General features: G+C 51.7%; 1 pseudogene; it reads left to right on the top strand.

Moving 5' to 3' along the window:
- Positions 1–26,979, top strand: LOC126069857 (carboxypeptidase Z-like; annotated as a pseudogene).

The raw sequence follows: 26,979 nt of genomic DNA, 5'->3' as shown, positions 1-26,979 counted from the left end.
ATGCAGGGTCAGCTGGACTGAACAAGCCCCTGGTGATTGTCTGATGGGGACCACATGGGTCAGCGTGTGAGGCAGTGACTGACAACCCTGCCTCCTTCCAGCCACCTGTGTGGACTTGCCAGTCGGGACATGCAGTGATGCCACCTACAACCAGATGGCATTCCTGTCCCTGTTGGAGCACCGGTCTTGGGACAAGATGGAGGCCAGGCCCTAGTACATCCTGCTGAGGATCCTCACCCCCTCCAGGAGGGCCAGTGCAACCCTGACTGCAGCTGCTGGGCTGCATGATGTTAGCTCCCCAGTGTGAGGGTGGCTGGACACGTAGGCCCTGCCAGCACATCTGGGAGGGCCTTCAGGAGGCCTACCAGTCTGCCTTTGTTGCCATCGAAGTGGCCTGGCCTTACTTCCTGGGCTGCACACACTACTTCGCTTGTGAAGAGGAGGACTGCTATGAACACCTGGAGAAGCTCTGTGGTAAGCCAAGGCTGGTGGGCACGCTGGAGATTGGGGGTCTTGGGGGCAGAGGAGCTAAGCACCTCATCAGCTGGCCAGCTCTCGCATCCCCTCACTGAAGCACTGGCTCTGAGGACACCAAGTTACTCAATCCGGGGATCTTGATTAGTCTGGCCCTCAGAAAACGGTGAAAGGCATGGTCTCTGCAGCCTGGCCCTGGGCAACCTGAGGGTTAAGGCTTCCATTGGAGTGGCTTAGGTGGCCAATTAGAATGCTGACTCAAAACAAAAGGACTTATCAAGAATTATTTACTTACTGCAGCAGCAGCCCATTGTCCTCGAGTCACTTCCGACTCATAGTGACCTTATAGGACAGAGTAGAACTGCCCCACAGGGATTACAGGTTGTAAATCTTCCTGGAGGCAGACTGCCACATCTTTCTCGCATGGGCACCTGATGGGTTCCAAGTGCCAACGTTCAGTAAGCAGCCAAGCACTTAACCACTGTACGACCAGGGTTCCTCAGGGGTGCAGGTAAGAGGCTAAAAGGGGAGCTGACTCCCCAGCATAGTGTTTCCACCCACAGAATGGCACCTGGTGAGGGTCAAATCCAGGCAGGGGAACATCTCACTGCCAAGGAGTCCAGGACCAGGTTCCTGGCTCTTTGTAGACCCAGCAGCTGGAGGAAGACCTACAAGTGGACAGGTACTGAGTCAAGGTGGGAAAGTGCCTCAGCTGAGGCCCCAAATTTGCCTGGGCTGGGGATGTGGACACCCTGTGGGTATGGCTGCCTGGTGGGGCCAGGGGCTGACTCCCTCTAGAGATCATGGGGCACTGGCTTCACACCAGGTCTGGGTGGGGAGGACCTGCTGGGCACAACCTTGTGATTATTCCTGGCGAGGCCAGAAAGACCCCACACAGGGTCTCGCCTGGATCTGGACTTCCGGCTGGGGTGGTGTGGGAGGTGGTCTTATCGTCGGAAAATGTGATGGTGGGTCTGCAGGCCATGTTTGATGATGCTGGGGGAAAGCAAGCCCTGCTTGGGGGCTGGATGTAACACAGCCAAATGCATGGGAGATAGCTGTCCACTGCCCACCCAGCTGTGCTTTATGGGGCAGATCAGGCACAAAGGGGCCTCAGGCCTCGATCCTCCTGAGATACAGCTTAGTTCACAGCAGGCCTGCCCATCAGAGACCACTGGAGGTCTCATGTGAGGTGTGACTTGTGTGGCTGAGGGTCTGAATTTTTAGTGTTATTTGAGTTTATTGAAACCTGAATCTCAATAGCCACATATGGCCAGTGTGTGCCTGCTATAGGGTATAGAAAGGCATTTGCTCCTGGTCCTCATCAACACAGCACAATGCTAACAGTCAGGTCCATGTGGTTGATGCCCCCTGCCATGCACACTACCCCATTTAGGCCTCACGACAGCTCTGAGGCTAGTTCTTAGTCCTGTCCCCATTGTATGGATGGGAAAGTGGAGGCTTGGGAAGGCAGATGGCAGGGATGTCCTCAGTCTCTCCTGCCAGGCAGAGTTCGAACCAGGCTAATCACTTGTTCACTGATAGGTTGATTGACTTGAGTGTGTACTGTGTCCCTGGCTTTGTGCTTGGATGTGGCAACATGAGAGGTGGATAGACATGCACCTGGGGACAAGCCTGGGCTGGGCTCCAGACAGCTTCAGTTCTGCTCCCCTGTGTGCAGCTCAAGGCTAATCCTGGGGCTTCTCAGAACCTCATGCTCCTCCTCGGAGAGGGGAGATTCCTTCGACTCTGCTGGCTGTGTAAATGTGCTGGCTCAATGGAGCACTTAGCAGCAGACTGGACCAACAGTGTGTAAAGGGTTTCACTTCCTGCAGAAGCAGAAAATGTGGGTAGTTGTAGCCTGGTGAGGATCGGGAGGGCAGAAAGAAACCCAGACATCTCTGGGGCAAGCCCACATTCCCTGGGAGAGCCCAGGGATTTGGCTTGCGGCAGATTATTCTGGGTACCTCCACCACCAAATTGCTGGTTCCAGCTGCTTTGCTTCCCCTCAAAAGCCATTTTGAGCTGAAACTTAACCACAGGTCCAGTGAGCCACTCCAATGGAAGCCTTAACCCTCAGGTTGCCCAGGGCCAGGCTGCAGAGACCATGCCTTTCACCGTTTTCTGAGGGCCAGACTAATCAAGATCCCCGGATTGAGTAACTTGGTGTCCTCAGAGCCAGTGCTTCAGTGAGGGGATGCGAGAGCTGGCCAGCTGATGAGGTGCTTAGCTCCTCTGCCCCCAAGACCCAGACACCTAGGGGTTTCTCCTAAGGAAGTTATTCAAAGTATGGGAAAAATACTTCCCTCCTTCCTTTCTCCTTCCCTCCATCCTCTCTCCTTCTGTCTCCCTCTCTCTTTCTCTCTCTCATTCCCCTCCTTCCATGTACCTTTCCCTTCCTTCCTTCCTTCTTTCCTTCCTCCCTCCCTCCCTCCCTTCCTTCCTTCCTCCCTCCCTTCCTTCCTTCCTTCTTTCCTTCCTCCCTCCCTCCCTCCTTCCCTCCCTCCCTCCCTCCCTCCCTCCCTCCCTCCCTCCCTCCCTCCCTCCCTCCCTCCCTCCCTCCCTCCCTCCCTCCCTCCCTCCCTCCCTTCCTCCCTCCCTCCCTGCCTTCCTCTCTTTCCTTCCCACCCTAATATCTTCCCTTCCTCCCTGGTACAGGCAGCCTCACTGTTGAACTACTAATAATAGCAAACATGTGAAAGTGATCATAGCAGTGGAGTGGTAGAAGGAGGTTGCCTTTCAAACAAGTTTTTGGCTAATTCCTAATGGTGTTAAAACTGTTTACACCACAATGCTAAGTAAACAAAGCAGAATATGAAACTGCATCAGCAATATGATGACAGCTAAATATTGTTGTTAGGCACCCTAGAATCAGCTCCAACTCATAGCGACCCTGTTTATATACAGCAGAACAAAACATTGCCTGGTCCTGCACCATCCTCACAAATGTTGCTATACTTGAGCCACTTCTTGCAGACACCATGTCAACCCATCTCCTTGAGGGTCTTCCTCTTTTTCACTGACCCTCTACTTTACCAAGCATGACGTCCTCCTCCAGGGACTGGTCTCTCCAGATAACCTGTCCCAAGTACATGAGATGAAGTCTTGCCATCCTTGCTTCTAAGGAGAATTCTGGCTGTACTTCTTCCAAGACAGATTTGTTTGTTCTTCTGGCAGCCCACCGTATATTCGGTATTCTTCACCAACTCCGTAATTCAAAGGCATCAATTCTTCTTCATCTTCCTTATTCATTGTCCAGCTTTCACATGTGTATGAGATGGTTGAAAATACAATGGCTTGGGCAGGCACACCTTAGTCCTCAAGAGGACATCTTTGCTTTTTAACACTCTGAGAGGTCTTTTGCAGCAGATTTGCCCAATGCAATTCATCTTTTGATTTCTTGACTGCTGCTTCCATGGGTGTTGATTGTGGACCCAAGTAAAATGAAATCCTTGATAACTTCAATCTTTTCTTCATTTATCATGATGTTGCTTATTGGTCCAGTTATGAGGATTTTTGTTTTCTTTAGGTAGAGGTGTAATCCATACTGAAGGCTGTGGTCTTTGATCTTCATCAGTAAGTGGTTCAAGTCCTGTTCACTTTCAGCAAGCAAAGTTGTGTCATCTGCGTATCACAGGGTGTTAGTGAGTCTTTCTCCCATCCTGATGCTGTGTTCTTCATGTAGTTCAGCTTCTCGGATTATTTGCTCAGCATACAGATTGCATAGGTATGTTCAAAGAGTACAACTCTGATGCACATCTTCCCCAACTTTACACCACAGAGTATCACCTTGTTCTGTTAGAAATGATTGTCTCTTAATCTGTGTTCAGTTTCCTCATGAGCACAATTAAGTGTTTTGGGGATTCCCATTCCTTGTAATTTTGCATAATTTGTTATGATTCACACAGTCAAATGCCTTTTTGTAGTCAATAAAACACAGGGAAACATCTTTCTGGTAACCTGTGCTTTCACCCAAGATCCATCTCACATCAGGAATGGTATCTCTTCCTCCACATCCTGTTTTGAATCTGGCTTTAAGTTCTGGCAGTTCCCTGTTGATGTACTGCTGCAACCATTTTTGAATTATCTTCAGTGAAATTTTATTTATGGGTGCTGTTAATGATACTGTTTGATAATTTCCACATTCTCTTGGATCACCTTTCTTTGGAGTGGGCACAGATATGGATCTCTTCCTGTTGACTGGCCAGGAAGCAGTCTTCCACATTTCTTGGTGTAGTTGAGTGAGCACTTCTTGCATTGCTTCTTGCATTGCATCCATTTGTTGAAACATCTCAGCTGGTATTCTGTCAATTCCTGGAAACTTGTTTTTCACCAATGCTTCCAATGTGGCTTGGACTTCTTCCTTTGTAACCAATGGTTCTTGATCATATGCTGCCCCCTGAAATGTTTGAACACCAACCAATTCTTTTTGGTACAGTGACTCTGTACGCAGAAGCATCTTTTTTAAAAAAATTATTGTGCTTTAAGTGAAAGTTTACAAATCAAGTCAGACTCTCATACAAAAACTTATACACACCTTGCTATGTACTCCTAGCTGTTCTCCCACTAATGAGACAGCACAGTCCTTCTCTCCACCCTGTATTCCATGTCCATTCAGTCAGCTTCTGTCCCCTTCTTCCTTCTCATCTCCCTTCCAGACAGGAGCTGCCTACATAATCTCATGTGCCTACTTGAGCCAAGAAGCTCACTCTTTGCCAGTATCATTTTCTGCCTTGTAGTCCAGTCCAGCCCCTGTCTGAAGAGTTGGCTTTGGAAATGGTTCTAATCTTGGGCTAACAGAAGGCCCAGAAATGATGACCTCCAGGGACCGTCTAGTCTCAGACCCTTAAGTCTGGTCTTTCTGTGAGAACTTGAGGTCTGCATCCCACTTTTCTCCTGCTCCATCAGGGATTCTCTGTTGTGTTCTCTGTCAAGGCAGTCATTGGTGGTAGCCAGGCACCATCTAGTTCTTCCGGTCTCAGGCTGATGCAGTCTGTGGTTTGTGTGGCCAATTCTGTCTCCTGGGCTTATCTTTACTTATATCTTTGTTGTTCTTCATTCTTCTTTGCTCCGGGTGGGTTGAGATCAATCGATGCAACTTAGATGGCTGCTTGCTAGCGTTTAAGACTCCAGATGCCACTCATCAAAGTGGGAAATATTGCAACATGAGGCTTGAATTTTTTCTTCAGGTCTTTCAGCTTGAGAAAAGCCAAGCATGTTCTTCCCTTTTGGTTTTCAATCTCCAGGTATTTGTGCACGTCATTATAACAATTTACTTTTTCTTCTCAAGCTGCCTTTTAAAATCTTCTGTTCAACTCTTTTACTTCATCATTTCTTCCTTTTATTTTAGCTACTGTGTGTTCTACAGCAAGTTTCAGAGTCTCTTCTGACATTCATTTTTGTCTTTTCTTTCTTTCCTGTCTTTTAAAGGACCTATTGCTGTCTTCATATATGATGCCCTTGATGTCATCTCACAACTTATCTGGTCTTGGTCATGACTGTTCAGTGAGTGAAATCTATTCTTGAAACGGTCTCTAAATTCAAGTGGGATATATTCAAGGCAATATTTTGGCTCTTGTGGACTTGTTTTAATTTTCTTCAGCTTCAGCTTGAACTTGCTTATGAGCAATTGATGGTCTGTCCCACAATTGGCCCCTGATCTTTTTCTGACTGATGATATTGAGATTCCGCATCATGTCTTTCCATAGATGTAGTTGATTTGATTCCTGTGTGTTTCATACAGTGAAATCCACATGTATAGTCACCATTTATGTTGTTGAGAAAAGTTATTTGCAGTAGATGAATCATTGGTCTTGCAAAATTCTATCATGCGATCTGCAGTGTCATTTCTATCACTAAGGCCATATTTTCCCACTACTGATCCTTCATTTTTTCCAACCTTTGCATTCCAATCACCAATAATTATCTATGCATCTTGATTGGATGTTTGACCAATTTCAGATTGCAGAAGTTGGTAAAAATCTTCAGTTTCTTCATCTTCGGCCTTAGCAGTTGGTCCAAAATTTGGATAATAGTTGTATTAACTGGTCTTCCTTGTAGGAGTATGAATATTATCCTATTACTGACAGCGTTATACTTCAGGATAGATCTTGAAATGTTCTTTTTGGTGATGGTTGCAACACCATTCTTCTTCAAGTTGTCACTGCTGACATAGCAGACCATATGATTGCTCAATTCAAAATGGCCAATACCAGTCCATTTCAGCTCAGTAATGCCTAGGATATTAATGTTTATGTGTTCCATTTCATTTTTGACTATTTCTAATTTTCCTAGATTCATACTTGGTACATTCTATGCTCCCATTATTAATGGATGTTTGCAGCTGTTTCTTCTCATTTTCAGTCATGCCACATCAGCAAGTGAAGGTACCAAAAACTTGACCCCATCCACGTCATTAAGATCAACTCTACTTTGAGGAGGCAGCTCTTCCCAAGTCTTATTCTGAGTGCTTTCCAACCTGACAGACTCATCTTCTGGCACTGTATCAGGCGGTGTTCCACTGCTATTCATAAAGTTTTCCCTGGCCAGTTTCACGGTCAGTTCATCATACTCTGATGGTTTAAGTGTTGTTGCGATGCCGGAAACTATGCCACTGGTATCTCAAATACCAACAGGGTCGCCCGTGGTGGACAGGTTTCAGTGAAGCTTCTAGGATAAGACAGACCAGGAAGAACCTGGTGATCTACTTCTAGAAAGTTGGCTGCTAAAAACCTTATCAATAATGGCTAAATATTAACTGTCAGAAAAAAAAAAAACAGCAGGCAACAGACACCAGACAGTGGTTTTCTTTGGGTTGAGGCTTCTGTAGATATGTTTATTCCTTTATAGTTGACTGTTAACCTATATTTTTAAATTTTTCCAAATTTAACACATACGTATTGCTTTTTTTGTCGATAACATTAGGCACTTACTTTTGTTACATGGTTTTATTAGTTCTTGATATTGTTATAGGTATTATAAGAGAAATTTTTAGTGAAAAACAAAATGTAGATTGGTGGAGAGCATTCCAAATGGAGCCCAAGGATCCCGGCCCTCAGGTGGTCACAGAGTGGTAGGGCTAGGGGTGTGGGCCCAGGGAGATGTCAGGTACGGAGTGGACTGACCCTGATACTACGTCTTCCCCAGGAGGCCTGGAGGCAGGGGATGCCAAACCGTTGGACCTGCCCTCAACCTTTATCCACTTTGACCATCACTCTTATGCCCACATGGTGCATGTGCTGAGCAGGATAGCCACCTGTTGTGCTGACATAACCAAGACCTACAGCATCAGGTGCAGCTTTGATGGCAAGGAGCTGCTGGTCATCGAGTTCCCAGGCTGCCCTGGCCAGCATGAGCTGAGTAAGCCTGGGTCACTGTCAGGCACCCACGTAAAAGGCAGGGTGGGCCCCCTTCTGGGAGTGGGCTCTAAGTGTGTGACCCTACAAGCCAGGTTGGGCGCTAATCAAAGTCCTGCTGCGTGGGGATGGGGTGCAAGTGAGGACTTCGTGAACACATTGCCCTGGCCACATAAACCACTGGATATGCAAAAAGGAGAGTTTCCAGAATACCCACTGTACTTGTAAACGGAAGGAGAGACAAGATTATTTTATAATAATTAGAACACTGATCTAGCAGGGATTGAGGGGAATGCAAGATCAATGAGTATCTTGGCACATAGGGAGATAGCTGAGTTGCTGGGGAGTCCTGAGGGAGCCTGGAGGGAGGGGGAAGGACGTGGTCTGGGAAGTCCAGGGGTACAAGCCAGGGAGGGAGCTCTGGAAAGCATGTACCTAGACTTCAGGGACACAGCCCTTGGGAATTGATGGTGGAGACTTCACCGAGCCTGGTGGGCATTTACTGTTTTTCCAACCTTGCCCATGTATACCTGGACCCCAGACAGGTACATGTGGCTTTGGGTCCTGGTCACTTTATGTGTGATTTTCCGAGATGCTCAGTGAGTGAGGTACACGAGTGAGGCACGTAAGCCAGAAGCATACTGGGTTTGGGTGTCCTGCTTTGAAATGGGAGTGGGCATCTCGTTAATGCTGGACTTCAGTGTCCCTCCAGAGTGCCTCCCTGCACAACCGGTGATGCAATTCTGCTTTATTGCAGCTGCTGTCTGCTAGGTTGTGAACGAGCCACTCCTGTCTGTACTGCTTTGCCAAAAAAATGATTCAACAAATGTTTTGGGGCAGCAGAGAAAAAGGCTATGGGCTGGGCAGACAGCACCAGGCCTTAGAAGCTGGGCTGGGGCATCAGGTCTGGCTGGAAAACCTGGGACATTCTAGCAAACTCTCAGCCTTCCCTGGAGGCAGGGACTAGGATGTAGCCCCTCAGGCACTGAGAGCTTCCAGGGAGTCATTCTTCAGCCTTGGCCCCCAGCTCTCCATGACCTTTTTAGCCCAATGAGATTGAACTGGAAACAGTCTCTAATCAACCCTTGATCCTTACGAGTTGTACAAACATACACCTCTTTCTGGTTAAGACAGCTTTGGGACCCACGTGTCCTTCACTCTCACAGATGCAGGCTACCCAGCATGCACAGTCTGGGGTGCAGATGAGCCTCCAGAAATGTGAAGCTCAGAGAGAAGCAGTGGCTTGCCCAAGGCCACATGGCTAGTGAGGCTGTCAGGCTCCAGGTCCTCTCCTCCTCCACCCATCCATCTATCCATCATTTTTTCATCTATCTATTCATCATCCATCCATTCATCTATCCACTCTCACATCCATCCATTCACCACCCATCTATCCACACCCCCACTCAACCATCACTCATCTGTCCATCCACCATCCATCATCCACTCATCGGTCCATCTACCCACCCATCATCTGCCCATCCATCCCCCATCCACCCACCCATCCATCCATCAATCTACCCATCCATCACCCATCCATCCATCCATCCATCCATCCAACCAACCGTCTGTCCGTCCGCCCATCCATCCATCCATCTGTCCATCCATCCATGTGTCCGTCCATCCGTCCATCTACCTATCCACCTATATGTCCTTCCATCCATATATTCACTCATCCACCTGATTCATCATCCATCCACCCACCTACCCACCTATATATCAATCCAGCTATACATTCACTCATCCACCTGTATGTCCATTCATCATCCATCCATCCACCCATCCAACCATTGAAGTGTCAGCTGCTTTCCTACCCAAGCTTCTATGTGCACCCTAACTTGTTACACAGAGATGAAGACTGGCTGTTGAAATTCACATGCATTGACTATGCCTTATATTACTGTTAACTAATATGCTTGACTGGTCATGCTAATAATCATGGTTAAACAGAAGAAGTGAGTTCAACCAAAGTGATGACTGAGGAGACCTCATTATCCAGAGATGTTTGAACCCACACAGTGATGAATCAGTCCCAGCATCAGTTCTACCCCTGCTACTGGGGCCCTTCAGGCTCCAGGGATTTCTATATTGTCAGCTGACCACACCCATGTCCTGTGTCTCTCCCCAGTGGAACCCGAGGTGAAACTCATTGGTAACATCCATGTCAATGAGGTGGCCAGCTGGGAGATGCTTATCTACCTGGCCCAGTACCTGTGCTTTGGGTTCCTGCTGGGCAACCCCCGAATCTAGCACCTTATCTATACCACCTGCACCCACTTGCTGCCCTCCATGAACCCTGATGGCTATGAGGTGACAGCCGCTGAGGTGAGCGTGCCCACTGCCTGGACCCCACGGCTGTTGCCTTCATTGTGCCCTCATTGTTCACTTACTAAGAGGGGTTATGAGCCTATGTGCCCACACTGTTCCAGGTGTGGAGAATTCAGCAGGCATCAGGCTCAGCAAGGCTCTGGCTCTGGGGAGTGGGGGTAGACAAGACATTGAGTAATTCTATGGTGTAATCAAAGGTCACTCATGCATAGAGAAAAAGTAGGATGAAACAGGGAGTCGCGAGAGCATTCAAGGGCATGTGTGTTAGATGGGGGACCAGGGAAGCTGTCTTCAGGAGAGTCTGGAAGTAAGGGGTGGGGGGACTCCAGGTGAAGGGAACAGCCAGTGCAAGGTCTGGAGCAGGAGAAGGAGGTGGTGTGTCACAGGATCAGCAAGGAAGTGGAGGTACGGGCTCTAGAGTCATGGGGGTGGGGTCCAGGACATGTGGTGCCTCCCTCTTCCATTCAAGTTCATCCCAGCAAGCCAGAGAGAAGCGTAGGCCCCAGCTCTGACTCAGCCCAGCCCTGCAGCCTCCCTGTGGAGGGGTCAGAGTGGGGTATACTGACCCTGAGTTGATGGTGCTGTGGGTTTTCAGGGTGCTGCCTACAATGGGTGGATAGCGGGAGGCAGAATGCACAGAACCTGGACCTGAACTGCAATTTCTCTGACCTGATGTCCAAGTACTACCAGCTGGAGGGGGTCCATGGTACATGCAGTGACCACATGCCTGTCCCCCATCAGTAATGATGGGATAAGGCAGGAGCCGTACTTCTGCCCTGTCCCGCTGGCCTCCCTACCCCTGACAGAGGCCACACTTGACAGCATCCTAGCGTGTTGACCTTCTCCAGAGTCCCATGCCTCAGGGTCCCATCTGCGAAACAGGGGTCCTGTTCGTAAAATGGGTGCCCTCCCTGGGCTATTGCATGGTCTGTGGATCATGTCTAGGTCACTGAGTTCTGTCCCCACATTGCTTTTTGGGGAGACCTTTAACAGTATGTTTCCTTCATCCCCAAGCAAGTGTTGAGCACTTACTGTGTGCCAGACACAAGCAGCAGTGAGCAGCCAGGTGGTCTTTCTTCTGAGGAGTTCACTGGGCAGATACACGTGCTGCTAATGCTATCTGCTCAGGGTCATGGCAGAGGGCAGCTAGAGCTGGCTGGAGGCCTAGAAGGGTGCCTGGAGGGGGTGACTTCCCCACAGGGTGGGAAGAGAGCTCCAGGCAGGACTGTTGATGCTGGCAGGTTGGGTAGGGCTTGGAGGAGGCTGCGGGAGCCCACGGGCACAGCCAGGGGTTCAGCAGGGCCGTGCCGGGGCTGAGGACTGACCCCTCTCTCCAGCCAGGTGGCCAAAGTGGATGAGAACCATCCCGTTCATGCTCCCAGCCAGTCTACACGGAGGCGACCTAGTGGTCTCCTACCTCTTCAACTTCTCCCAGCACCCCCAGGAGGAGAAAGTTCCTCGCCCACGCCTGATGAGAAGGTGAGAGGGTGGGCCTCCGGACACGGAGGGGGAGGCAGTGTCGGTGGAGCCCTCCGGCTGACTGCAGGTGCAGCTCCTGTTCGAACCTTCTGCCCGTGGCCGGCAGAGCCGCAGGGCCGCTTCCTCCAGGAAGCCTTCTGGCCCGGGGGGAGGCAGCCTCTCTCTGCTCTGAGCCCACCGACGTTTGTTGCAGTCCACGTCCCATCCGTGTCGCTGACCGGGTCCCCTCTGCCTCCAGTGAGTGGCCCTCTCAGTGCCCACCACTGGCAGGGGCTCTGGGGTTCTATGGTGGGAAGGGTGCATTCCGGTCGTCGCCGGCAGGGGGCAGTGCTGCGGCGTCCATGAGCCCCCTGGCTCCCTCGGCCCCGAGCGCTTGTTGGAGTAGACTCCCGGAGCAGGGAAGCAGTGGACAGGAGCAGGGGTTCTGGCCTCCCACTTTATGCAGCCTCAGGCCAGGCCTTTCTGCTCCAGGCCGCCCTCACTGTACCCAGCAGTTAGACCAGTTGGATATAAGAATAGCACCCTCCTGAAACATCACACAAACCTGGGGCCACCTGACAGGTCCCTCAGAGCCTGGATCCTGGACTTTTCACAGGCTGGTCCTCTGGGAAGGGTGGGGGGAGGCAGCATGACCTGGATGGCTCCTGTTGGGCACATGGTCCTAGGTATCTGCCCTGAGGCCAGCCCAGCCTTCACCTGGTCCCCTGAACACCAAGGAGCTGTGGTCTTGACCTAGTCACCCACTGGATATGGCTGGACATGGGCACTGAGAGCCAGAACTGGCCCACCCTGCTCGGACACCCTCCCTGGCTGGTGGACCTGGTTGTTCACCTGATCAGATGGCATGACTGGGTGCCACTGCTGAGTGCTGGACTCAGCCTGCCTTACCCCACCCATTCCTGTTTACAGCCAGTCCCAGGGCCCTTGTGGTGGACAGGACTGGGCCCTGACTCTGAGGGTCCTCAGTTAGGGAGGAGACGGCCAGACACAGGCCAGGGAGGATGAGGCTGTGTGGCTGGATGTGCAGGGTGCATACAGGGTTGAACCCCAAACTTCTTACGAGGCCACCTAGCCCGTGCAGACATCACCTGCAAGCCTTGGTTCAAGTGGAACCCAAGGAGGGAGAGGTCTTGGGCAGGGGGTGGAGGGCACAGCAGACACCCATGTCCTGTGTGCAGAGACCCCTGAAGGGAGGGAGGGGCAGCTGGGGGGGTGTATAGGGTGGGCACAGGCAACTGCTCATCAGAGAGCCCAGTGGAGCTGTCACACTTCTGTCCCCTGCTTGTTGTTCCTGCTCTGGCTCACTTGCTTGCTCACCCATTCACTCACTTACTTGCTCATTCATTCATTCACTAACTGATTCATTTACTTGCGCACATGCTCGCTCGTTCATTCACTCACTCATGCATGCACTCATTCAGTCACTTACTCATTCTCTCATTCATTTACTTAGTTACTTATTCACTCACTCATTCATCCATTTGTTCTTTCATTTACTCAGTCACTCATTCATCCCTTTACTCACTTGCTCAATCACTCATTCACTACCTCAGTCATCCATTTACTCACTTATTCACTCATTCATTCATTCACTCACTAATTCACTAGCTCATTAATTAATTCATTCATGCATTCATTTACTCATTCATTCATTCACTCAGTCACTCATTTACTCATTCATTTATTCTTTCACTCATCCATCCAGCCACTCAGTATTTCATTCATTCGTCATCTCATTCCTTCATTTATTCACTCACTTATTCACTCACTCATACTCTTACTTATTCTCTCACTCATTTATTCAGTCAATAACTCATTCATTCACCCTGTCATTCCCTCACTTACTCATTCACCCTGGCATTCTCTCCTGCACCCAACATGTATCGAGGGCCTCAGGTGTGCCAGGTTCTGTGCTCAGAGCTCAAGAAGTGTCTTCTGCCCAGGTAGCCAGTGGTGTCCACTTGGCTTGGCCTCAGTCTCTGTGCCTTGATGGCACCCAGCCAGTGTAGGCAGCCAGAGACGCTCCACTTTGGGCCCAGACCCATATGCTAAGGTGTCCTTGGCAGAGGGTGTTTGCCTCACCAAGTCCCACCAGGGTTGCCAGCTTCCCCACTAGCCATCAATCACTGGTCGATAAGCATTCAGCCCCTAGCCACTGCGGCCTCTGTAGAAACCAGAGTCCCAAGAGGAGAAGATGGTGGTGCCGGGAGGTGCTGGCAGGTCCTGAGGCTACCCTCCTGCAGGTTTCCATGGAGCCCCAGAATAAGGCCCCCTGCTGGCTACTCTCCACCTGCTCCTCTGCCAAAATCTCACTGCAGAGCCAGCTCAGGCTCCATCCTTCCTGCCAAACCCACCCACCCAGCCCTGCCTGTAGGCCCTGATGTGGTCAGCTCAAGGGTTTCTGTGGGGTTCCCATAGACTTGTTGGGTCCTCATTCATTCACTCACAGCCATGCAGCCTTGGGCCTGTGTCCTGGAGTCACCCCCACCCTCCCACCCCCACCTGGCTCAGCTTCGGCTCCTGCTCCTCCCACCCACCCGTAGTCCACCTGGTTTATTCAGCTGTGGTATCTAAGTGTTTCCCTCTCTGCTGTCCCTCCCTCGTCCCATGCCCCTCCCTTCCATCCAGTTCTGCCCTGCCAGGCCCACAGCTCATGCACCCCACGGTTTAGGGACTGATGTTGACTGTCTCTGACTCCCACAGACCAGGTAGGTCAACTGCCGCCTTCCCTGCCTTAGCCAAAGGGACTGACCTGGGACAGGAGGAGAGGCCCTGGGATGGGAAGGAGAGACTGGGGGCCAGGGTCAGGTTAGAGGGAACGAAGAATACTCAGGTGCTGGTCCGATCCAGTCCCCCTCCCCAAGCCTACACCCCATTTTGCAGAGGGGTGGAGGAGTCTCAGACAGTCTGGATGTGTGGGCAGAGCGGTAGAGAAATAATTTTTCCCGTGTCTGCAGAAGGAGGTTTCCTTTCTTTACCATAATTCACTCCAGATGGAGAAACTTTGAGGCTCAACACCTGTGGACAAAATGAATGCTCCCTGGTCGGCTGATGCTTATGTGGGGCGGGGGGTGGGGGTGGGCAGCAGCAGGAAGGGCTTCTGGTCCATCCACCTCAGCAACTGGGGGACACACATGGTGGTAACTGTTGATGCTGGGTCTGTGTCTGTGGGACTGAGCCACCCCTGAGAAAGAGACTCATCTCCACCTGGCCCTGAATCCCAGGTCCCGGGGCCTGGGCTCTGAGTTTCTGCAATCCTCACTGGGGTAGACCCCTGCTCTGGTGTGGAGCCGCTCCTGTTCCGGAGTCTGCCCTCCCAACCTCCCCTTCTCTTACTGAGTGTTCCGCTTTCCAGGTGCAGACTTCTCTGAGGGCCCTGAGGGGCCCAGTGTAGGATTGTGCGATCATCCTGGAGTGACCCCCGTCTTATAAAAACAAAAAAGTATGGTCTTATAGCCCAGGAGGCTGGGGATCCATGCTGGCTCCTTCTGAAGCTCTCTCCCAGCTTCTGGTGGCTCCAGTGTTCCTGGGCTGCAGCTGCAGTGTCACATGGATCCTTCCTCTGTGTTCTGTCTCTGTGCCTCTTCTCAGCTTTATAAGGACACAGTCACATAGGATTAGGACCCACCCTGCTTCAGTGTGACCTCATGTGAACCTAACTGATAACATCTGCCAAGACCCTATTTCCAGACAGTGTCACATTCACAATTACGGGTTCAGGACCTCAACATTTTTTTGGGGGGGGGGTTACATATTCCATCTGTAATACAGAGGGTCCATTTGTCCATCTGGCCCAGAGTGAGGACCTTTCACCCTGGGTCAGACCCCATGCCCAGCCCTGGGCATATAGATGGTTGAGACCTAACTCTAGCCCCCCTGGGCCCCACTACGTGGGAGGGGTTGACAGAGGGAAGCTATTGGCTGGGGGACCAACCAGGAATCCCACCCACACACCCAGACATGTCCCTACCCAGAGGACCCACCTGAGGGTGCATTTCCTCCACGAACCAGGGAAGCAGTTGGTGGGTAATGGGGCCAGGCTAGTTGGTGGGGGTCAACGGGGGCTTGGAGCCAGTGGAGGGCACCCAGCCAGGTAACCCCTGGGATGATGAGTGAAGATTACTCCTCCATGCAGTCTGCCTGCGAGACGGGGCCTGGCAGTGAGGTTGCCCCACCTCAGTTCCTCCAGCACTCCCACCCCCCAGGCTTCCTGCCTCTCGCCAGGCCTGAGCTCTGCTCCGCTGCACGAGGGTGTCATACAAATGATGCTGACTCTGGCATGTCCTGTGGACATCAAGTCAGTGTGTCTGCCCCCACGACAAAGCCTCCACTCCTTCTCCAGGTGTTTGGACCTGTGATGGCCCCCACATGCTCCTCCTGCCCTGAGATCCAGCTGAGCCGCCCTGCCTGCAAGCCCCACCTCAGGCAGAGCCTTTGCAGGTGCTGCCCCACTTGGACACTGTTTTTCCCAGCTGCTCAAGATGCAGGAGTTTGCTCTGGGGCCCCTCCACCAGGAGGTCCTTCCTGGCCCCCTACCCTTAGAGTGCCCACCTTCTGGTCTTGGCCTCATGGGAATCTCTCTCACTGTCTCTTTTCCGGATATTTAAGCTGCTGGCCAGAGCCTACACCTGTGTGCACCCCATGGTGATGGACCAGCAAGGGGACAGGTGTGGGGGGAACTTCCTCAAGAGGGAAAGCATCATCAATGTGGCTGACTGGTACAGCTTCAGCAGAGGTCCTCCAGCCCAGCTGGTGGGACGGGAGGGAGGCACCTGTGATGGGGGAGGGGCAGAGAAGGGGGCAGCAGCATCGCCTCCTGTGCATTTTACAGGCACCCATGCGTGCTTCTGGAGCATTAAACCAGTTGCTGTCAAGTCAGCCCTGACTCATGGTGAGCTTATGTGTGTCAGAGCAGAACTTCGATCCATAAGAGTTTTCGATGGCTGATTTTTCAGAAATAGGTCACCAGGCCTTTCTTCCGAGGAGCCTCTGGGTGGACTTGAACCTCCAATGTCTCCATTAGCAGCTGAGCATGTTACCGTTTGCACCATCCAGGAACGTTAGAAAGCCACAGAGAAAATCACACATCCGGGGGGGGGGGCGCTTCCATTCAGGGATTGGAAAATCTATGTTCAGGCCAGCTTTGTTTTTAGTTAGGATCTTGGCAAACAAAGTGCACTTCTAAACCTTGTGGAAGAGCTAGGCTTGTGACCCTTGAATCACCATTTCTGTGTTGTTTGTTGCTGTAGAGTCGATTCCAACACATGGAAACCCACGTGACACAGTAGAACTGCTCTGCAGGGTTTCCTAGGCTGTTATCTTTATGGAAGCAGATTACCAGGCCTTTTTCTGGTGGAGCCACTGGCTGGGTTTGAACTGCCAGTCTTTTGGTTAGCAGCTGAGCGCTTAACCACTGCACTGCCAAGGCTCCTTTCTGTTTCTGTAGTTTATTTAATATTCACAAATACTCACATTTCATGATTCCACGTGTAATCATTTGTTTTACTCTCCGGGGGTTCAGTAGGGTTGCCAGATAAAATACAGGACCCTAGTTAAAGGTGAATTTCAGATAGTTGAAAAGACAGCTACCACCCTCTTTCCCCAAACCCCACTCCTCAGGGACCCCAGGGAGATTGTGGGGGGCCATGGGCAGGGCACATGGGCAGAGGCCATTGGAGAAACACGCATAGAAATAGTTTAGTCCTGTGTAAGTATATCCCACACATTGCACGGGCTATAGTCATACGAAAAACACATTCATTGTTTCTCTGAAAGTCACATTTACCTGGGCATCTTGTGTTTCATGTGCTGCACACAGTATCCATAGGTTAAGATATCACAAGGGGAATGTAGAGTGCCATGGAGGCACCCCTAGGCTGGGCACCATGTCCTTGTGCTGGCTGGCTGTCCCCCCATGTCTGTACTATGCCAGCACCACTTCCCTGGGTATTGTCTGTCCTGTTTGGAGATGAGGACATTGGGCTCGAGTCTCCCCATCCCCACTCCCAACCAGAGTGATGTTGGTCTTGAGCCCCCCCACCCCACCCAGCTTGGGTAGAGCTGGTTCTCACTGACATACTGGGGCCCCACTTCTCCTGGGCAGGCAGCAGACACCCTGGGGCCGAGCTCTTGCCCCATTCAGCCCCTTCTCAGCAGTCTTGCTTCTGCTACTTCATGAGGGCCGCTCTTTTGGGGGTGGGATGGGTCCCCCAAAACCCGGCACATGATTCCCCCACTCCCAAGGCCTCGAGGCTCAATTACCGCCCCCTTGGTCTGATCTGCAAAGGACCTTCCAGGTGGGGTGAGATGGAGAGAGGCCAGTGTTGGAGACACAGCCAGCACCCTCCTTCCCCCATGCTCCAGCCCTCAGGGACCCCAGGGGGAGCATGGGAGGGCAGTGGGCAGGACATATGGGTGGATGGACAGGGAGCCCACTGGAAAGCATGAATGAGAATCATTAATAGCAGTGGGTGCTGGGGCTCAGAGGAGCCCCCAAGTTTGGGGCAGTGGAGGAGGCTCCCTGCTGCTCCTGACATGGGTGTAGGGGGCAGCAGGGACTGCTCCTCCAGCCTGTGGGCTCCAGATCAGCCTGGAGAGCCACCAAGGCTCCTGCTGGACAAGGAAATTTAAAGGCAGTACAATAAACTGGAGGGATGGAGCGGAGAGTGGACTGGGTGGGGGCTGGGCAGCTTGGCCCAGCTTGCCCAGATGCTTTCTCTGGTGCTGAGTTGGCCAGTTGTCCAGGCCTTGAATTTTCTGGAAGATGGAGGTAATAAGACCTTCCTCCTTGGGCAGCTGTTGGGAAAGAACCTAGATAAATGGACTCTATGATTATTACTACTGGGAGACAAGACTTCCTCAGCTGTCTAGGCCAGAGGCTGGTGAGTAGCTAGGAGGCCACGTGCTAAGGCTTGTCTGCTAGAAATTGATTCATTCTTCACTAAGGAGACACTACGTGAGCAGTGTTATATTGGCAGATGTTGGCGTCAGGCCACCTGTGTCCCAACCCAGGTCTGCCCTTTCTGTCTTTGTGAGCTTGGGTTAGAGTCTTCAGCTCCCGGTGCTTCAGTCTTTATGTCTGTAAAGTGGGGATAATAATAACGATGCCCACCTCCTGGGGTGGCTCAGTCACTCAGCATAGGACATGAGTGCTGAGAGAGGCCCCCCAGCTCATGCCCCCTGACCCTAGCCCCCACCTGCAGTCAGGTCGAACTTCAACTACCTGCATACCAACAGCTTCGAGATCACTGTGAAGCTGGGCTGCATTGTGAGTTCCTGCCCAAGGAGGCTCTGTACACGCTCTGGCAGCACAACAAGGAGTTGCTTCTGAAATTCATGGAGATCGTGACTGCTTGGTGGGCTGAGAGGCAGAGTGCAGTGGTCAGGACCCATGAGGTGGAGCATAGTGGTCGGGGTTGTGGGACAGATCACAGTGGTCGGGGCCCCTGGAGTGGAGTTCAGCAGTCGGGGCCCATGGACAAAGCATGGTAGTCGGAGTTGTGGGACAGAGCTCACTGTTTGGAGCCCATGGGGGAGAGTGCACTTGTCGGGCCGAGAGGCAGAGTGGACTGATTGGGCATGTGGGTTGGAGCTCACTGCCCTGGAGTGTACTGCCCCATATCCACTCGAATATCCTCCCTCTTTGTTTTTAGTTGCCGCTGAGTCGACCCCCATTCCTAGTAACCCCACGTGGGCACAGCACAACTGTACTCCATAGGGTGTGCTGTGGCTAAGTTTTTGGAATCAGTTCACCCGGTCTTTCTTTTCAGGCACCTCTGAGTGGCTTCAAACCACCAACCTTTTAGCTAATAGTCAAGCTCTTAACCATTTGCACTACTCAGGGACTTCTTCTTCACTCTTTACCAGTGAATTATCCATCAGTCCAGGACCTGTGCTGGCTGGTCCTGTTCTCCCATATGCTGGCTCAGGGATGCTGGGTATGAGAGGGCCTACATCAGAGTGCCCCACTGCGAGGGTGACCATCCTGTGCTGGGGTGGGCAGTTGACATTTGGGAACCATCCCACCCCCCTCAGGCATGTGACTGTACTTCGAGAACAGAAGCTGGAGACTTGGGTTCTCAAACTCCCCTGAAGGACTGGATGCAGACTGTTGTTAGTTGCTGTACAGCCAGCTCCAACTCATGGTGACCCTAAGTACAGCAGACAAAACATTGCCCAGTCCTGCATCATCTTCACGATCCTTGGTCTGCTTAAGTCCATTGTTGCGCCTACTGTATTTTGAATGCCTTCCAACCCTGGTGGCTTAATGGTTAAGAGCTCAGCTGCTAACCAAAAAGTCATCAATTCAAATCCACCATCAACTCCTCAGAAACCCTATGGGGCAGCTCTACTCTGTCCTATAGGGTTACTATGAGTCAGAATCAACATGATAGCATAACGGTTTGGCTCCAACCTAGGGGCTCATCTTCCAGCACTGTATCTGTTGTAATCCATAGGGTTTTATAGTCTGACTTTCAGAAGCAGATGGCCAGACCTTTCGTCCTAGTCTGTCTTAGTCTCCCACTGAAATCTGTCCCTCATGGGTGGCCCTGCTGGGATTTGAAGTACTGGTGGATTTGAAATACCGGTGGCAGAGATTCCAGCATCACAGCAACAACTCACACTGGCAGATGGATGTAGAGGTGGGAATACAAATTAGGTTCTACTAATTAGGTGTGTGCATTTTGCTGATTTTGGCATTTCTTGTGGCAAGCCCCCCGGTGTCTGTATTTCTGTGGGTGACCACTTCCAGCGCCTCCTGGGACAGTGTATCAGACTCATGTCCAGTGGTGGCTCCCGATGGTGCCAGAGGCAGTGGCTCTCTGTGGGGTGCTCTGAGGTCTAGCTCAAAGCCAACTCTTCCACCTGTTTGGTCTCAAAGCCCAAGAGGCATCATTCAACAAGGAGGCATGTGGGGGCTGTGACAGCCCAGGGGAGGACCTGGCTCACTGTGGAGGCCCTGAGGGCTTCTTGGAGGAGGTGGCAATGGCTGAGTCTGAAAGAATGATAGGAGAACTCAGGTGTCAGGACAGGGAGCTGCCAGGCAGAGAGGCACATGTGCAGGACCCTGGGCCCCTGAGAGGTGATGGGCCATTTCAGACCTGCAAGGACCCTTGGCTGGAGTGAGGGGAATGGCTGTGGGAATGGGATGTGACAGGCAGCTCTGGGAGAAGGACTGAGGGTCTGAGAGGATGGCTGTTGGAACCAGTGTGTCTATGTGGTCCAGACAGTGGTCTTGGGGCTAGATAATTGTGGTTTTGTAGAAGCCTCTGCTACTTTACGGAGTATTTTGAAGAATCACACAAATTGCACATTGGTGCATGTGCTCCATCTTATAGCTGGAGGGATGGGGTGTGCTAGGGAATGATGTACTGGTCTGGACCATAGAAGGGCTCACATATGAGGCTGTCATACAGGAGGAGACAGAGGGTTATAGAGTGGGAGACAAGACCATAGAGGAGGAGACAGAGAGTCATGGAGAAGGAGATGAAAGTCATAGAGGAGGAAGCGGAGAGTCAGAGTGGAGGAGATATAGGGTCAGAGTGGAGGAGATGGAGAGTCATAAAGGGGGAGATGGAGGATCATACAGGGGAAGATAGGGGGTCATAGAGGGGGAGACAACATCAGAGTGGAGGAGACAGAGGGTCATAGAGGAGAAGACAGTGTCAGAGTCAAGGAGACAGAGGGTCAGAGTCGGGCATACAGAGGGTCAGAGTGGAAGAGACAGAGGATCAGAGTTGAGGAGACAGGGTCAGAAAGCGGGAGGCAGAGGGTCATAGAGGAGGAGATTCAGGGTCATAGAGGAGGAGACAGGGTTGAAGAGGAGGAGACAGAAGGTTAGAGTCGAGGAGACATAGGGTCAGAGTTGAGGAAACAGAGGATCATAGGGGGGAGATAGGCAGTCATAAAGGAGGAGACAGAGTATCATAGAGGAGATAGAGGGTCATAGGGGAGGAGATAGAGGTCATAGAGGAGAAGACAATGTGTCATAGTGAAGGAGACAGAGGGTCATGGAGGGGAGACAGAGGGCCATAGAGGAGGAGACAGAAGGTCAGAGAGCGACATGACCTGTCTAGTGCTGCCCAGTGATGACTTGGAGCTGAAGACCAGGTTGATCTGCCCTTAGCCGAAGCCTATCAGCCCCCTCCTTTCTAGAAAGAGCAGCAACCTTCCTCCAGGGAAGAATCCAGCCAGCCTCCTTAGAGCAGCCCTGCAGCAGAAGTGACAGCAGGAATGAAATGAAGCCCCAGGTAGTAATTGGACATTAATATAGCTGTTTTAGCTTCCTTTTTATGGCTCTGCGAGTGACCTCACACTACCTGGGTAAAGGTCATCATTTAGCCAGGGCTCCTGGGCAGACGGCCACGCTCATTGCATTTTACGGCTGTCCGGTGCAAACGAGTTTTAAGGAGCCTTAAATGGAGCTCGGATTGCTCTGTGGATATTGCACGTAAAGTCATGAAGCTAAAGATTTAAGAGCCAGCGCAATAGTGTTTGAGACTGGGCAGCAGCACATGGGCAGCCAGGAAGATGGACAGCCCTACAGCGGGGAGACCATGCTCTCCGATAAGAGCCAGTCTGTTGTGGCCAATTGAGGCCTCTCCTGCAGTGATCCTGACCAGGCCTGGGGTGGTATCTGCCCTCCCAGAGCTGCAGTGAGGAGTGGGCAACTTTGCGTTCCTGCTGAAGAGCTTCTGTCCCTGGTTTGAGCGACAATGACAGTTCTACCTTAAAGCAAGGGCGTGGTGAAATCTACCCAGTGTATGCTGCCATCTAGTGGGGGCCTACTCTGTGTCTGAGGGGCAGTGGTGGTTCCGAGGTAGATTCTCGCCTCCCACCCAGGAGACCTGGCTTCAATTCCCGGCCCCACACCTCACGTGCAACCACCACCTGTCAGTGGAGGCCTGCATGTTGCTGTGATGCTGAACAGGTTTCAGCGAAGATGGACTGGGAAGAAAGGCCTGGCGATCTATTCCCAAAAAATTAGCCAGTGAAAGCCCTATGGATCACAATGGTCTGATCCACAACTGATTATGGGGATACTGCAGGACCAGGCAACATTTTGTTCTGTTGTGTGTGGGGTCAGCATGAGTACAAGGCTGACTTGACAGCAGCTACAACAACTATTTGCCCTGTTCTCAGGTGGCTGGGGAGGAAGACCAGGGCTTCACATAGGGGTCAGGTCTGGGGAGGGAAGCCAAGGGCTATGGGACCCCAGAGGAGACATCTGAGGGGGTAGACCAGCAGGATCGTGAGCTGACTCTCAAAGGGTGAGAAGAGGTCAGGTGACAGTCTTGTGGCAGAGGAAACAGCAAGGTCAGAGGCCTGGGGCCTGGGGTACCCCGACTTTGGGTGGGAAGGCTCCTGATTCTGGTGACATGGGAGGTGGTGGAGGGGCTGGAGACGGGAGGGGCAGGCCCAGCCAGGTGGTGCTGAGCTCCAAAGGTGGGGAGCTTCATGTTGGTCCACAGTGAGGTGGGCCCACAGAGGAGCTGAGTGGCCTGCTGGCCTCTCACACACTCCCGTGCAGAGTAATTTGGGAAGGATGGTGGTGATGGTTGCATAGTGTGATGCAGAAGTCAGTGCCACTGAATTGTATGTAAGACAACTGCAGAACTGGCAAAAGCTGTGTTTTACATATTTTTACCACACACACTCAGAAGAAATGGTCCCATCCAGGAAAGCCTTGGCTTTTAAGCTCCAGTGCCCCCTCCCTGCAGTAAGAGTCCCCAGGGGGTTGTTTAGGGGTTAACTGTGTTAAGCAGGCATGGACAAGTGAACTGTGCACAAAAGCGCCAAAAAATGGTCGCTAGTCCAGGAGACCACATGGCCAGGAGGCCCAGTCCCCACCTGGCCTGCTCAGGTCCCACTTGCTCTGGTTTTGCATCTTTGCCCCATCACATGGGACTCCTCCTCCAAGCAGCAGGAGGCATCTGGTTGGTAGAACATTTCAAGCTGGGAGTAATGTCCTCTTTAAGCCTGGAGATGGGTGGACGGTGAGGGTGGGAGGACCGAGCAGCTCAGAGTACCTGGTCCTGTCACTCAAACTCTGTTCCCTCTCCTCTAAAATGGGGACAACACAGCAGGGCTTGGAGGGGCTCAAACCTGTGCCAGAGCTGCTGAGCAGCATTAGCACGTGGCCAGTCCTGTGGAAGTGTTTGTGGGTTTTTTCGTTTTATTTTTTTAATTTTATTGAGGTAAAGTAGATCTCTAAAAAGAAAAAAAAAAAAAACCGTACCCATTGCTGTCAGGTCAATTCTGACTCATAGTGACTGTATAGGACAGAGTAGAACTGCCCCATAGGGTTTCCAAGGAGTGGCTAGTGGATTCCAACTGCCAGCTTTTTGGTTAGCAGCTGAGCTCTTAGCCACTGCACCACCAGTGCTCCAAAATACTTACAGGACAAAATTTTCCAGTTTAACCATTATAAGCGTAAATATTAGTGACATGAAATATATTCAAATATCGTACAACCATCACCACTATTTCCAAAACTTTCCATCATCCCAAACACAAACTCACTGTCCTTTAAGCAGTAACTTCTCTTTCTCAACCCCCCTCCCCCAGCCCCTGGTGACCACTAATAATCTGCTTCCTGTCTCTACGCATTTGCGTATTCAGGATATTTCATTTAAGTAGGGTCATGTAATATCTGTCCTTTTGTGTCTGGTTTCTTTCCCTCAGCATGATGTTTTCACGGTTCATCTTTGTGGCATGCATCAAGACTTCATTTCTCACCATGGCTGAGTAACTAATATTCCACCATCTGGATGGACACATTCTGCATATCCGTTCATCTGTTGATGGGTACTTGTGAATAGTGCTGCAGAGTCCAAGTATTTGTTTGAGTCCCTGCTTTCCATTCTTTGTGTTTATGCCAAGGATTGGGATTGCTGGGTCATGGGCTATTGATTCAATGTTTGATTTTCTTGAGGACCCACCAAACTGCTGTCCATGTTAGCTGTTTTTGCTTTCCTTGAACCCATTTTGCAGTTGAAGAAAATGAGGCACAAAGAAGGAATGGTTTGTCCAAGGTCAGGAGCTCCTGAATCCGAGTTGGTTCTTGTGCCCAGAAAGAGACATCCCCTAAGGATGTGCCATGGTGGGGTAAAGAGAAGGGTACTGCATGACCATGGGCTTGAACACATTTGCCTTGGTAACTCCTCCTCCAAAAAAAAAAAATTAAAAATTCCATATTATGACTGTGTTCATATAAAGTGGAGCATAATGACATTATATGTTATAACATTTTCTTCAACCTAAAAGCTCATGCTCCTTTTATGAATTTAAAGAAACAAAACTGTCTTCCTGGGCACCTAATGGTGTGCTGGGCTGGCCTGTGACTCTGTGCCTGGTGATCCGAGGCCAGCCTGCTCTGTATACCAAGCCCAGCATGAACCAGGGTGGGGGGCCATGACATTTTGGAGCTTCTTGAGACCCCCAAAGAGTAGGCTCAAGTAGAGCTAAGCCTGGGGGCCTGTGGGGAGAACAGCCTCACTAGACTGACATTTCCCTTCACTCGAAAGTCCAGTCCTTTTTGACACAGCCTGCAGACACCAAGTTGTGCTCAGCAGAATAGGACAAGGGCATGTGGCTTGCTTTCTTTCATTGTTTAGGGGAAAAAGTTTGGGCAGGATCGGGTAGTGTGGGAGTGCTTCCCCTCAGGACAGGTTGTCTGTATGCAGGGACCACAGGGGCATCAGCACAGTAGCTCAGATGGGCACAGGCTGGTCTGTACAGGGGCTGCATCTGGCCCTGTTGCTGCCGTTTACACTTTGTTGTTAGCTGCAGTCAAGTCAGCCCCGACTCATGGCAACCCCGTGCCCAACAGAATGACATGCTGCCAAGTCCTGCCCCATCCCCAGGATCAGACCATTGTGATCCACTGGGTTTTCATTGGATGATTTTCAGAAAGAGATCACCAGGCCTTTCTTCCTAGTCCATCTTAGTCTGGAAGCTCTGCTGAAACCTGTGCAGCATCATAGCAACACGCGAGCCTCCACTGGTGGCTGGGCATGAGGCCCTCTGGCTGGAATTGAATCTGGGTCTCCCACTTGGAAGGTGGGGATCCTGCCTCTGCATACCACTGCCCCATGTACTATGTCTCACCCTTTATTCACCCCTGAGGGGCTGCTACCCTACCCCACTCTGCAGATGGGGAGCAGCACTGAGGCACCAGGTGGCTTGGCCAATGTCAGACAACCAGATGGGGTCAAGGCCAGGCTGAGACCCTGGTTCAGAGGATGGGGGCACTGGCAGCAGCAGGGCTGGCTGGAGCATGGTGTTTGGTTTCCCTGGGCCCATGCACCACCTCGGGACCTTTGTTCTCAGCCCCCGGGTGTATTGCAGTATCAAAGGCATGGTGATGGACAAATTCAGGAAGCCAGTTAAGAACTCCTGGGTCGTAGTCAAGGGCATCCACCATGATGTCACCACAGGTAGGTGCCTCCCTGCAAACGTGGCCCACTTTGCCAATCTGCAGTGGGACATGCAGATGGCCGCTGCTTCCCAACATTTGCAGCATGTGCTGGGGCAGTGAGGTGGGGGGCTTGGGTGGAGGGGAAGCCAGGTGGGAAGGGCCCTGAGTGGGGTGACTCTGGGTAGGGAGAAACCCTGGAAGGAACATTTGGTGGGTGGGAACACTAGGTGGAGGGGATCCTGGGTGGATGAGAATCCTAGGTAGTGGGGACCCCAGGTGGGAAGGACCTGAGGTGAGAGGGGGGCCTGGGTGGGGAGACCATGGATGAGGAAGAACCCTAGGCTGGTGTGGACCCAGGTTGGAGAGAACCCAGGTGTTGGGGAATCTTGGGTGTGGGAGGGACTCTAGGTAGGGGGGGCTCAGGTGGGGGATTTGGGTGGATGGGGACCCAGCTTGGAGGGAACCCAAATGTGGGGAGACCCTGTGTCTGGGTAACCTTGGTGGGCAGGGACCCCAGGTTTATGGGGATCCCCAGTCAGGGGACCTGAGGTTGGGGGTGTCGATGGGGAGAAGGACCTTTGTTGAGGGAATGTCAAGTGGGAGAGGGTCATAGGTGAGAGGGACCCCAGATGGCAGAGTTCTGGGTGGGGGCTCTGAGTGGGAGGGGATGCTAGGTAGGGAGGGGGACCTCAGTGGGAGAGGACTCTGGTTTGGGGGGCAGGGCAGTTTGGGGCCTATCTGCCCTCTGTGTAACCCCTCCCCTAGCCCTTATCGCCCATCACTCTGAGCCAGGTCTGAGAAGGACTTTTACTCTCTCCATTCACCCACATCGTCATCGCCCAAGCCCCCAGCTACTCCAAGGTCATCAAGATCATTGTATGCGCCCACATGAGGAGGGGCAGCGGGGTGGACTTCACCCTCTAG

Source organism: Elephas maximus, chromosome Y, assembly GCF_024166365.1.
Source record: "Elephas maximus indicus isolate mEleMax1 chromosome Y, mEleMax1 primary haplotype, whole genome shotgun sequence".
NCBI lineage: Eukaryota > Metazoa > Chordata > Mammalia > Proboscidea > Elephantidae > Elephas > Elephas maximus.
This window is presented reverse-complemented; position numbering and strand designations above follow the sequence as displayed.